The sequence below is a fragment of the Ambystoma mexicanum genome, chromosome 4q (genome assembly GCF_040938575.1).
Source record: "Ambystoma mexicanum isolate Mex_15411 chromosome 4q, UKY_AmexF1_1, whole genome shotgun sequence".
Taxonomy (NCBI): domain Eukaryota; kingdom Metazoa; phylum Chordata; class Amphibia; order Caudata; family Ambystomatidae; genus Ambystoma; species Ambystoma mexicanum.
The window spans coordinates 1,183,678,086-1,183,690,410 of NC_090928.1; the positions used below are offsets into that span (position 1 = coordinate 1,183,678,086).

At 48.6% G+C, this 12,325-nt stretch overlaps 1 protein-coding gene across 1 annotated transcript in view; it reads right to left on the minus strand.

Annotated features, from left to right (window-relative positions):
- DNAH8 (dynein axonemal heavy chain 8) overlaps nucleotides 1-12,325 on the minus strand; it is an 8,835,797-nt gene that overhangs the window by 1,711,109 nt on the left and 7,112,363 nt on the right. The gene's annotated exons all lie outside the window — the stretch shown is intronic.

Here is a 12,325-nt window from a genome sequence, read left to right on the forward strand (position 1 = left end):
TGAAGTAGGAAGACTGGAGGGACCTGCACTACCCAGGGAAGAAACCAGCAGCAGAGCAAAGCAACTAATAAAAGGTGCGCTCCTTAAAACCCAAGCAGGGCCTGAGCTTCCTGGCTATCCAGCCCACTGTAGCTCTGTACAGCGAATTCAACCAGAGGAGGGAGGGATCCTGGCTTGTAGTTTGGGCGAACTGGTTGGTCCCACCAGCTCAAGGGAAGAAGTTTCCTGGAGGATCTTCTCTGTCGGCGGATTCCGAGGATTCGGACCTGCAGGAGGGCTTCACCGGGCGGTTCAGTCATAGAAGGGGTCCTCTTCAGTCAGCTCCTCGCTGGTCTTCCGTTCCAGTGGCGACTCTGCCATTCCAGTCCCAGAGACCTACTTTTTATGCAGTTTTACCCCATTCATACAGCCTGGCTGTCAATCATACAGCAGAGTGGCTTGCCTGGCAAGGCCAGTCCCCTAAGCCAATCAGACAAGAGTGCGACTTGGGTTACCAAGGGAACCCATGGCAGGGGTCCGAAGACCCCTCGCTCACATCCTGCCTACCCAGACTTTATGGTGCCTTTAGGAGGACTTCTGTGCAGAAGCTCACGAAATGACAACGAACAAAGGAATCATCCCCGGTTTGGCGCACAGAGAAGAACACGAGAAAGACTTTAACAAAAGGAAATGGTGACTAAACCCAGCCGGAGCCAAAATAAAATATATTTGGTCAAGCAGGTTTATGTTTGTGGCTAATATAATAGCCTAAACAATACCATGGTTATATAATATAAATGGGGTAGAAAATTTAGGGTAGTTACCACTGCCACCAGCCAAGTCTTAATGTAAGGGGAGTGAAACAGTGTTCCAAGAGACACAGACAAAAGGGATAGGAATTAACCCTTTCCAATCCTCCATGTAAGATGGGGTGTACTGGGTCTGTAGTTTAAAGGGACTACATAAAGTTAATGGCAACTCTACATGTTTCTCAGAGACAGTAGTCAGTCCCAGAAAAATGGAGTCAGAGGGAAGTCTAAAAGACAACCCTGTGTTACTGCACTGGGGGTGCTGTGTAACACACACAAAAATGGTGCTCATGGAGTAGATGAGGCTCCAGAGTCCAAGATCACACAAATGGTAAAAACACACACAGCAAAACACATGTAAGAGTGGGAAGAACAAGTTACTTCTTACCTTGTAACGTTCTTTCGACGGGATGTTCCTCCGACGTATTCCTCATCTTAGATATATCCTTCCACAGCTGGAAGGATATATCTAAGATGAGGAATACGTCGGAGGACACAATCCCTTCGAAAAAGGCTCACACTCTTACCAGGTGAAGAAAAAATAAATCCTAGAAATCCAGCAAAGCTGCTGAGGGACTCAATAGGTAAGGGAAATTAGCAAGTTATGAGAATTCTCCCTAACACTGCCCCCCCCCCACCTCCAGACTAAGGGACAGGATGATTTAATCCACTCCTGTATGAATCTCTACCTCTAGTCAGTTAAAACATCCTAGTGAGACCATCAGCATTTTGGTGTGACATCCTGCTATGTGCTCAATGGTGAAATGAAATCCTTGCAGGCAGATTGACCATCTTAGAAGTTTTGGGTTCTCCCCTTTCATTTGCATTAAGCATCTCAAGGGTTGGTGGTCTGTCTGAATCACAAAGGTAAATCCATACAAGTATGGTCTAAAACTCTTCAGAGACCACACTATGGCAAAACATTCACGCTCTATGGTTGACATACACTGCTAATGTTTTGTTCCTTGTTATTTTTGTTCACAAATTGAGACATTGATTTACTGCAACATAGACCAATTATCGAGTGGATGTTGCTGGGGACCGTCCTAGCGCTCATTCACTATTATAATATCTCTTTAATATGTGTTGTTGAACCCACACATTGGTATGATCCGATTGAGAAACCATTCATCCCGAGTTTGTGCAAACTGTTTCTCTATTATGCGACCGTGCCTTGCCTACCCGGAAAGGTCTCCTCCCGGGTGGCACCTGATACCTCCACTAGGCACCATATTTACCCTTACATTGCCTCCCGGATCGGGGCATTGCCGCCAGGCTAGTTCACATGCCCCCCAGGCGTTGATGCCATTGGTTTGGATTTAGTTGTTTGGTTATAGGGTTATCATCCCTCTGTTTGGGGGAGGGCTATGGGAGGGGGTGGGGGGAACTGGGTTCTATGTTAAAAAAGATTTGGTATCCACAGACAAGGTAGAGTATGGGGCATCATGGAGCAGACAGTATTGCAGACCTAACTATGGTGTGCACCGACCATGGGGGGCACCGCTCCATTTACTCGCAACTTCCAATGAGTACCCCATGTCCGGTGAGTGAGGACACCTTGACATTCATGAGTTGGAATGTGCGTGGGCTGGGAATCTATAAGAAAATGAGGCTACTACAGCTCCAAGCCGAGCGCCACAGGGTTAAAGTCCTGTTCCTACAAGAGACACATGCCCGAGTATTGTGAAAAGTTTGCCAAAACATGGGGCTCTCAAAGGTATTATACTGACTATTCTACCCAAAGCCGTGGGGTGATGACCCTAATTCACAGGAGCCGTAAGTTCAACCCCATAGCTACACTGATCGACCCCCAGGGTAGATATGTACTACTCCATGGTGTCCTGCAAAATAAGGAGGTGGTCTTGTTAAACATTTACGGTCCCAACATCGACAATCCCGAATTCTACTCACACCTCACGTCTCTCCTTGATTGTTTCCCGTTGTTACAAATCCTCTGGGGAGGCGATTTCAACACAATATTTGATGTAGACCTGGACAGAAGGGCTCCAGACCTTGTCAGCTCTCCAAAGCTGCTTACACCACACTCTCATCTCTCCCCCGCCTGGCCCTTGTTGATGCATGGAGGCTTCTCTATCCCGACTCTCGTACTTACTCCTTCTACTCCTCGGTACACGATTCCTACTCCCGAATCGACAGATGGCTGGTATCTGATATACTCATAAGGAGTGTATCTGGCCTAGCGATCCTACCCAGAACTCTCTGACCATTCATCGGTGACTATCACCCTGTGTTGGGGCCCAGACCGTGATCGAACCAGGCACTGGAGAATGAAGCCACACTCTCTTCTCGAGAGTTGGAGTCGGCGATTGAGGTGTTCTTTGAGATCAACACCGACACAGTGACCTCGCAGGCCACCCTTTGGGAGTCCTTCAAAGCCTATATCAGAGGTATTGCCCTTTCCAAGGAAAACGGCATCCTTAAGGCTATTCGAAGAGAAATTACCGTAAGCGAGGCTACGCTGGCCGCACTGGAAGCCCAATGCACGTTACACCAAACCCCTGAAATCCTTGCATCAATCGGCACAGAACTAGATACCTTCCGCTCCCTTGTGGACCGCGAACTGAGGTTTCTGGACAGTCCGGACCTTGCGAGGAAATACGGCGAGGGCGAATGCCCAAGCTGCCTCCTGGCTAGACTTCTCAGCCGAGAGTTTGGTGCCCCACCCATCCCCGGAATAGAAAGACCTGATGGAACCCTGGCCATTAATTCTGAATTCCTCTCCTTCTATGAATCCCTATATGCCCAAGCGGACAGTGCTACGACATCGGAAATTGATGCTTATTTAGATAACCTCCCCCTATCAATCCTTTCCCCCCCGAGACCATCGGCTCCCTCGAGAAGCCATTCACCCCCGAGGAGTTCTCGGAGGCTGTGGATTCGCTCTCTTTGGGTAAATCCCCAGGATCAGACGGAATTCCCGGTGAATTTTACAAACATCTTAAATCACTCCTTCTCCCTCGCCTGATGGCCCTTTGGGAAGAGTCAGTGGAAGTGGGTCAGTTCCCCCCCCCCTCGCTCAGTAAAGCCATAATAACCGTCTTACTAAAACCCGGTAAACCCCCCACTCAATGTGGCTCCTACCGTCCACTTTCACTCATCAACTGCGATGTCAAGATCTATGCCAAATTACTTGCCTTACGTCTCGCGCCCTACATGCCTCACATCATTCACCCTGATCAAGCGGGATTTATTCCGGGACGCTCCACATCCTTGAATCTGAGGCGTCTCTTCAACATTATAAGCAGGGTGAGCCCAAATGTCCACACGGTAGCAGCGACACTCGACATGCAAAAAGCTTTCGACTCTGTCTCATGGAAGTATCTTTGGCGGGTACTTGACAAATGTAAATTCGGCCGCACCTTCCTCTCCTGGGTCAGGTTGCTCTACTCCAACCCTGTAGCCAAAGTTCGCACTGAAGACTGATGCTCCCCCTCTTTCAAATTGCTAGGGGCACGAGACAGAGCGGTCACTTTCCCCCCCCTAATCTTCGCTGTAGCGATGGAGCCATTTACGGACATGCTTCAACAATGCCATGCACACAGGGGCCTGCGCACCGCTGGTTCCTCGGATATTATTTCCCTATATGCCGATGACGCCCTTCTCTTCATCCGCTCCCCTGATACTAATCTGGCCCCGATTTTGGAAGATGTCGTCCTCTTTGGTCGAATCTCCGGTCTCAAAGTGAATTGTTCTAAATCCACTCTGTTTCCCCTCACTGCCTGCTGATACCATGGGATTCACATGGGCTCAATCCGTCTTTACCTACCTAGGCATTGTAGTGTCACGTCAAACTGAACGGGTCTTTGAGGAAAATTACCAGAAATATCTCACAAATCTTACAGTAAAGTCACAGGGCTGGAGCAAACTTCTGCTCTCGCTGGCGGGCAGGATAGCGATACTGAAGATGGTAGTACTATCCCCGCTTCTGTACAGGTTCGCCAACATTCCACAGTGGCTGGGTAGCGGGTTCTTTCAGGCGTTGACCCGTACCCTCAACACCTTCCTCTGGCACTCTGGCGCAGTCCGGCTTAAACTTAAGACCCTAGCTGCCCCGATGGAGGCTGGTGGCTTCGGGGCTCCTGACTTCTTTAAGTACTGGCTGGTGGCGCAACTCCAATATACCGCATATTGGTTCAATACAGCAGACCCCCCCACCCCATGTCAGGCTCGAGAAGCTATCAGTAAACGCCCGTGACAACCGTTCCCTGGTGGTTACACCTAAGCCGATGGTATTTGACTCACTCGACCCGGCGACCTGCACATAACTGGCCCTATCCAAAACGTGGCAACTATTGAGCATCACCCATCCCTTTCATGGTAATCTACCACTTTGGAATTTCCTCCCAGAGGTCCCACAAGTGCCTCCCATTATTGTTCGCCGGTGGGCTGAGGCGGGATATGAACTGCTCCGGGACATTTTCAACCAGGGCAATTTCATAGAGTGGCCTGACCTCCCGCTGTCCCTTAGACAGAGACCTTCTGTTTGGCTTCAATACTCATCCCTCTGGAAAATCCTTAAACACAAATACCCGAGCTTCCCGGGATGACCACCTGATGAGCCTGCAATCACGGAACTCTGCTCACCCTCCCCCATGGTGCAAACCAGATCACCCCCCACACTTTCCAAACTAAGATTGGGAGGCTGACCTCGGACTGGAAATGACCGACGAACGGTGTGCCCATATGTGCACACGCATTCATGGGGTCTCATTCAACTCCCACTTCAAACTGATCCAATTCAAGTTGCTTCACAGGTACCACTACACCCCGACCAGACTGCACCGTATTTCGAATGATCTCTCCCCGAGTTGCACCAGGTGTGGCTGCGACGACGCTGGCTATATCCACATGCTCTGATCCTGTCCCCGCCTTACTCAGTTCTGGGGTGCAGTATGCTCTACCATGTCAGATATCCTGGATCTCCCTATCACCCCATCCCGATGAAGTGTCTTTTTCATGACTTCCCCAGAACTCCACCGAGACTCCAAGAAGCTGACTGGCCTCTGTATGCTACTAGCAGTACGCTCTATCGTACTTTGTTGGCTCCGGCCTACCACACCTACTCGTGCACAGTGGCTCAGGGCGGTCACATGGGCTTCGGACACAGAGGAATCCTGGGCGATACAACAGCCCGCCCACTCAAGACCTAGAGATATCTGGTCAAAGTTTCGTTCATTTATGTCTCCTGCTGATACGGATTCAGACCCTGCATCTCCATCCCTCTCTTCTCGCCTCTCCCCTTCTGCCTCCTGAATGGCCTCCACTTCAGTCCGGCACTCACCTCGTATATGTCCCCCAGGCGTTCAAACTGACTTTTGTACTTGCTCTACGTAGCTGTAATGCCTGATCTGCATTGATTATACATGCCCTGTTTGTTACTTGCCTGTACCTGTGCTGCCAAGCTAAATAAAAAGAAGTTTTTAAAAAGAAACTCAGTCCAAATCACAGAAAAATACATGAGAGTGGGAAAAAGGTCTCACTCTAAAGGTTAGAAATGAAAGTCCTAAAGTCCAGCAAAAAAAGCTGGGGGTCTCTAAGGTAGAAGGGAATTAGCACATTTCTGAGAATTCTCCCAACAATAAACATGCCCATGACTGTGCAATAAGAGATGCTAAGAGGTTGTTAAGACGAGATCTGCGCCTACTCACAGTCAACTTGAGGCAGGGTCACACTCTATGCAAGGAAGGAGAAATGACTTACCGATAATGTTCTTTCTATGGATTCTTCTCTCGCAGATTCCTCATCAGATAGATATTCATTCCAGTGTCAGCTACTCGGCAAACGTTTTGACAGGTGGCATAGAGCATCTCGACTCCATTGTCGATCCATCTTGACTCTCCTCATCTTTGGGAGGATGAAGGAGGATGGGGGGTAGAACACTGGCAGGTGTATGCTTTGTGACATGTGAAATTCAGAAAACTACCTTATTCAGGACTTCTGGTTGCACCTTTAGTGGCACTTTCTCCTTATAAAATCGGAGAAAAGGTGGCTTACAGGACGGAGTCTGTAGCTCACTAACACATCTGGTAGATGTGACTGCCACTAGAAAGGCAGTTTTCAATGTGAGAAACCTAATCAAACATGGATGCATGGCCTTAAACAGAGCCGCCATTAGGAAAGTAAGAACCAGGTTAAGGTCCCAGTCCGGAAGAGCAAACAGCGTGGGCGTAACCTATTTACAAGGCCTTTTGGGAATTGGGCCATAACCGGCATCACAAAGAAAGATCCTTGATCCTGGGATCTCTTGAAAACAGACAAAGCTGCCAAGTAACCTTTGACTGTTGCAACCTGAAAGACTAATGGGGCGGGAGATAGGATTTATCTCGCGTTTCCTGCTCCACGACTCAAATATTCTCCATCATCTGCACAAGTACAGAAATCTTGTAGATGGTCTGCATGCAGACAGCAACACCTCAAGCACCCATTCTGAGAAGTCGCAGTCATCATATCTCATCCTCTCAAGACCAACACATGTAGGTTGAGGGACTCTGGTTTTGGGTGAAGTACCCGACTTTCGGACAGAAATGTTCTCCTCACCCAATCTGGGGCGATCAGGATCATGGTTGCTCGAAATCTCCTCAACCTCCTGAGAACCCACGGGATGACGAGAATCGGGGCAAAGGCATAGTGGAGGTTGAAGTCCCACTCCATCAGGAATGCATTCCCCAGTGCGGCTACCTCTGGGAATTCCCTCAAGAAAAAATGTCTGCACTTCTGTTGAACCTCGTGAATAAAAGACCCACCGTCGAAGTACCCCACTGAGCGAAGATCTGCTTGAGAACTTCCTGGCACACCTCACACTTGTGTGAGATTGTGCTCCGCCTGCTCAGGGTGTCCGCCCAGTCTGTTTTCCACTCCCACTAGAAATTGAGATTTGGTTCTCCAACAGCCAAACCATAGCTGCATTGCCTCTCTGCAAAGGAGAAGGGACTGCACACCTCCTTGCTTGTTCAGGGGGTAGTGCATGGGCACCGTATTGTCCGTCATGAGCAGGATGTGCCTCCCCTTGAGAGAAAGCACAAAGGCCATCAGGACTAGCTTGCTTGCCTGCAGCTCCAGCCTATTAATATGCCACCACTCTCCATTGGAGACCAAAGGCCGCTCACCTGCAGATCCTCACAGTGAGCACTCCAACCTTTCAGAGATACATCCGTATCAACCCGGGCCACGGAGGCCAGAAAGGTTCCCCCGCCATCATGTTGCCTCTGCTGGCCCACCAAGCTAGATCATTGACCACAGACCTCGACACCCTGAGAATATCCTTAATGGCGTCACAATACTGGGACCAATGACCTCTTAGCAGCCACTGCAATTATAATTATAATTACTGCAGGGAAGGCATTCTCAGCCTGGCCCCTGGCACCAGAAAAATGCATGAAGTCACGAGGCCTAAGAGGTGGAGTAAAGAGGCCGCTGGAAGGCTGTTGTGGCTCTGGAAGAGTTTGACATTTGCCTGGCACTGGCAACTCTCTCCACGGGGGAAATGCCTTCCACACCCGAGTGTTCAGGACTGCTCCAATGAACTGGAGCCTCTGTGTTGGTGTCATTTGGGACTTCTGTAAGTTTAGGGCCCAACCCGTGCAGTAGCGGAAAAGTGTCCTCAAGTTGAGTCAATACTTGCTCTGGCGACTTCCCCCGGATCAGACAATCATCCAGGTATGGAAATAAGTGGATAACTTATCGCCTGAGGTGTGCTGCCACCACTGCCATCAGCTTGGTGAAAACCCTGGGCTAAGAGGTTAATCCAAAGAGGAGCACCTTGAATTGCTAGTGGGTGTCCCCTATGAGGAATCTCAGGAACCACCTGTGCCTCTGGTGGATGGGCACATGAAAGTATGTGTCCTGCAGATCCAACAGCATCAAAAAGTCATGTATCTGAAGAGCATGGAGAATCTCTCACAACATCATCATTATGAATGTGTGCTTCCTCAAGAGCTTGTCCAAAGCCCTGAGATCCGAAAATGGGATGAAGTCCTCCCCCTTTCTTGTGTACTGGGAATACCAGCCCTATACTCTCTGCTCGGGAGGCATCTCCTCCATGGCACCATTCAATAACAGGGATAGCAGTTCCTCCTGTTCTGGCTGTTGAAGAGGGGGCGTGGTGTGTCCAGAGACTTTCTTAAATAGGGCAGACAGTACCCCCATTTGACGAGCTGTAATGCCCATGTAATCAAAAAGGATAGGCGTCCCCAACACCATGAACCCAAGGGAGAACCAAAGTAAGACAAACCCCCCAAGGGGGAAAAAGGGGAGTTTATGGGAATAGAGCCATAGAATCAATCAATGGAATATACTGTCCACTGAGAGGGAGCTAAATAAGGGGACAGATCAAGTCAAGGAACATAGAGATATATTCAATCAGTCTTTAATAAACACATATTCAATTACCGTACAATTAAAAACAGCATAAAAACACATAATTGATGTTAAGCATATCCAGTTAAAGTGCATATTATTTTACTAAACATCCTAGAATCTAAGCATAAGTACATTGTGTCTGACTTAATTCAGAAATACATAACTTCCGTGGACAACAAAAAATCCTCAATTAAACCCCCAACTGTGTTTAACCAAGGGGATATATTATAACCAATCTCTATGTATATATATATAAGAGTAAGTTAATGAGACTTAAGGAGTTATGTAAGACACTAAAGTCACGCAGATCAACAATAATCAAATATTGTCTGCAAGGTGAAAAGGGTTATGCCTTAGTCCAGCCCACCATTTCTTTATAGAGAACAAACAACTAGCCTAAGCTAGTCATAGGGTGGAGATGGGGTTGGCTACGGCCACATTAAAGGGCAGTGACCTTTCCGTTGGTGGTCCTCTATCCAAAATGTCAGTCAGCTCATAAGCTGACAGGAGCTTAGCCGGGGCGCACAAACCTAGGGCACCAACTACCCTGTTGACCATCATGCGGTATTGGCCATTAACATGTCCATAAGGGTGAGCCTGCTGAGTGTTCATGTCGGGTGGTGTGTGCAGACCACGGCTAGCATCTTGTAGCCCTTCCCCAAGGCGATTAGATTGGCCTGATCTGTGAAAAAAATCACTTGTACTAGGCCCTTCCCCTATGGGCTCGAAGCCGAACGGCATCTGATCCCCACCGTCGCCGAAGATGGACTGCAACATCTCTAAAAAAAGATGACTGAGACTCAGGGACGAAAGGACGGTCGGCTATCAGTGACAAAGTCGATGGAGCAGTACCCAACTGTGTCAAAAGCAACAGCTTCGAAGGAATGGTATTCTTTGTGACGGTCGGAGTCGAGCCCCAAAGGCATTGGACCAGACAAAGTCTCCTTGAAGCCGGAACCGCCGGGCACAACTGGAGGTGAAGGGGCCTGCTGCAGTGAAATTTTGACCATTTGGAGCGCTTTCTCTTTGAAGGCTTCCCACTCAGCCCTCGACGCACCCGGACTCGGATGAGACTTACTCTACTCTTCCGAAGAGTCTGAGATATGCCTGCATCAGTGATTTTCTTGTGCGATGAGGAGGACGAAGAGTGGTTTCATGAGTGCAATCTCTTCTTTGCTTTCTTTTGGTGGCCTCCTTTACAGCCGTGGGGCCCCACCGTCTTGTGCTCTGATGATCTGGGGGTCAATCGAGCAGGAGCTTTTGATGGCGGATGTCCCAACGCGAGCTTCACCACCTAGTTCCTCTGCGATTTAGGATTCATTTCTTGGCAGGAATCGCAATCCTCAGTGACACGGTCGACACCGAGACACCACACGCAGATGCTGTGTGCGTTGGTAATGGACATTCTTGAATTGCAGTCCTTAGATCTTTTAAATCCTGACACCTTGGGAACGAAATCAGGAAGAAGCAAGTCGATTTAGGAAAAATTATTGAATGTAACTTCTCTTGACGAGAGTTGTGCCAATGAGCACAGAAAAAAGGAACTGAGGTATGAGGGTGTAGTGACATGATGCCTCATTCCGAGATTGGAGGTAGCCATGGCGCTATTTGTGCCAAGGCTGCCTCCAATACCGGGTCCGGCACCGGTCTGGTTGAATGGGGACTTACCGGGTCATTCCGACCATGGAGGACCTGGTAAGTCCCCATTCACCAAACCATTAACCATTCCGATTTGAGCCCCCATAGGGCTCAATGGTAATGGGGAAGGCACTTATAACGGGCCCGCCAATAGCAGGCCCGTTATTAGCGCCCTGGTCCCTAAGTGGGACCCGTAAAGGACGTGTGGTCAGACCACACGTAAATGGGAAATGGGCAGTAAGGAATTACCGGCACCGGTCTCCTTACCGGTGCCCGATATCCCATACCGCCCACCTCGGAATGAGGCCCCATAGTATATGCAAGGTGGCCGATGTGACAAATATCTCTTCACAGGCTTCCTTTTTCCTCTCTCAAATTCCTTTTCTGAAAAGGCACACACTTTCAAGTAACCCATACGTCTTCCCTGTGCTTACCGGGTGCTTCAAGTGTCTCTTCTGCTTCTCTACCTCCACCCTTTTCCTTCTGCTAGCTGGGTGTGTGTCCCATTATCCGCGGTGTCTCTGTTTTCTGTGAACGGTTCCCGCTGCCTCGTACTCTCAGATGGTGGGCTTCCTGTACTCCGGTTCCTCTTCACGCCGTCTGCATTCACCTTCATGCGGCTTCCCACAGCGTTCTTTCCTTCAGCGTCCTGACTGGTGTCATTACAGGCCACAGCACAACACAGCCTCTGCAGCTCCTTCTCCTTGGCATCAGTTGTTGCAGATTTATAGTTCCTGACATGATTGACTAACTTCCAAAGACTAGACCATTGTGTTGGTTTACCGGTCTTAGTTATCTTCATTGCTCCATCCCTCTTTCTCAACTCAGTTGCTGTCATGTTGGTCATTGTATGATATTGAGGAAGCTGATGTTGGACCCTATTGGGAGTAATCATCACTGCTCCCTGCCTCTTCCTCCTCCCAGTAGTTAACATATTGTTCCTGGAGTGATATTGGGGAATACCTGAAGTAGACTTGGCAAGGGGTTGAGGGAGAGTGTTACAATATGCCACAAAAGGGAACGGGGGTATGTGACTTTCTCCAATGATGGCATGTCATCTCCCTGAGGGCCACCTCCGCCCATGTGGCCCTCCCTCATATAGCTGCACTCCAGGTTCAGGATCAGGTAGCGGCTGCTGTCCCATGACCCATGACATCAACAGATTCATTGCACCTATCTCTATTGTAAATTGGTGAAATTGCCCCTGGAATTTTCTTTTGTATTTGATGCTTCATGTAACAGCTACTAGGTGGTTATGTAGATTGTGTGTCACTAATGCAATTGAAACTGTAGAACATCTCTTAATAAATTGTGAAAGTCTAGCACAGTTATGGCTTTGGGAGAGATATTTTGCTGTAAATGGAGAAGTGCGTATCTATCATATGAATACCATGTGGGGTCTTGTAAAGGAAATTTTGAAATTCGTGGTTTTCTAGAGGTATGTTAACTTTGTATATGCAAGGTTGGTTCGACTTTTTCTGTATAAAAAGCCATATTGGATGAAATATACTAAACAAATA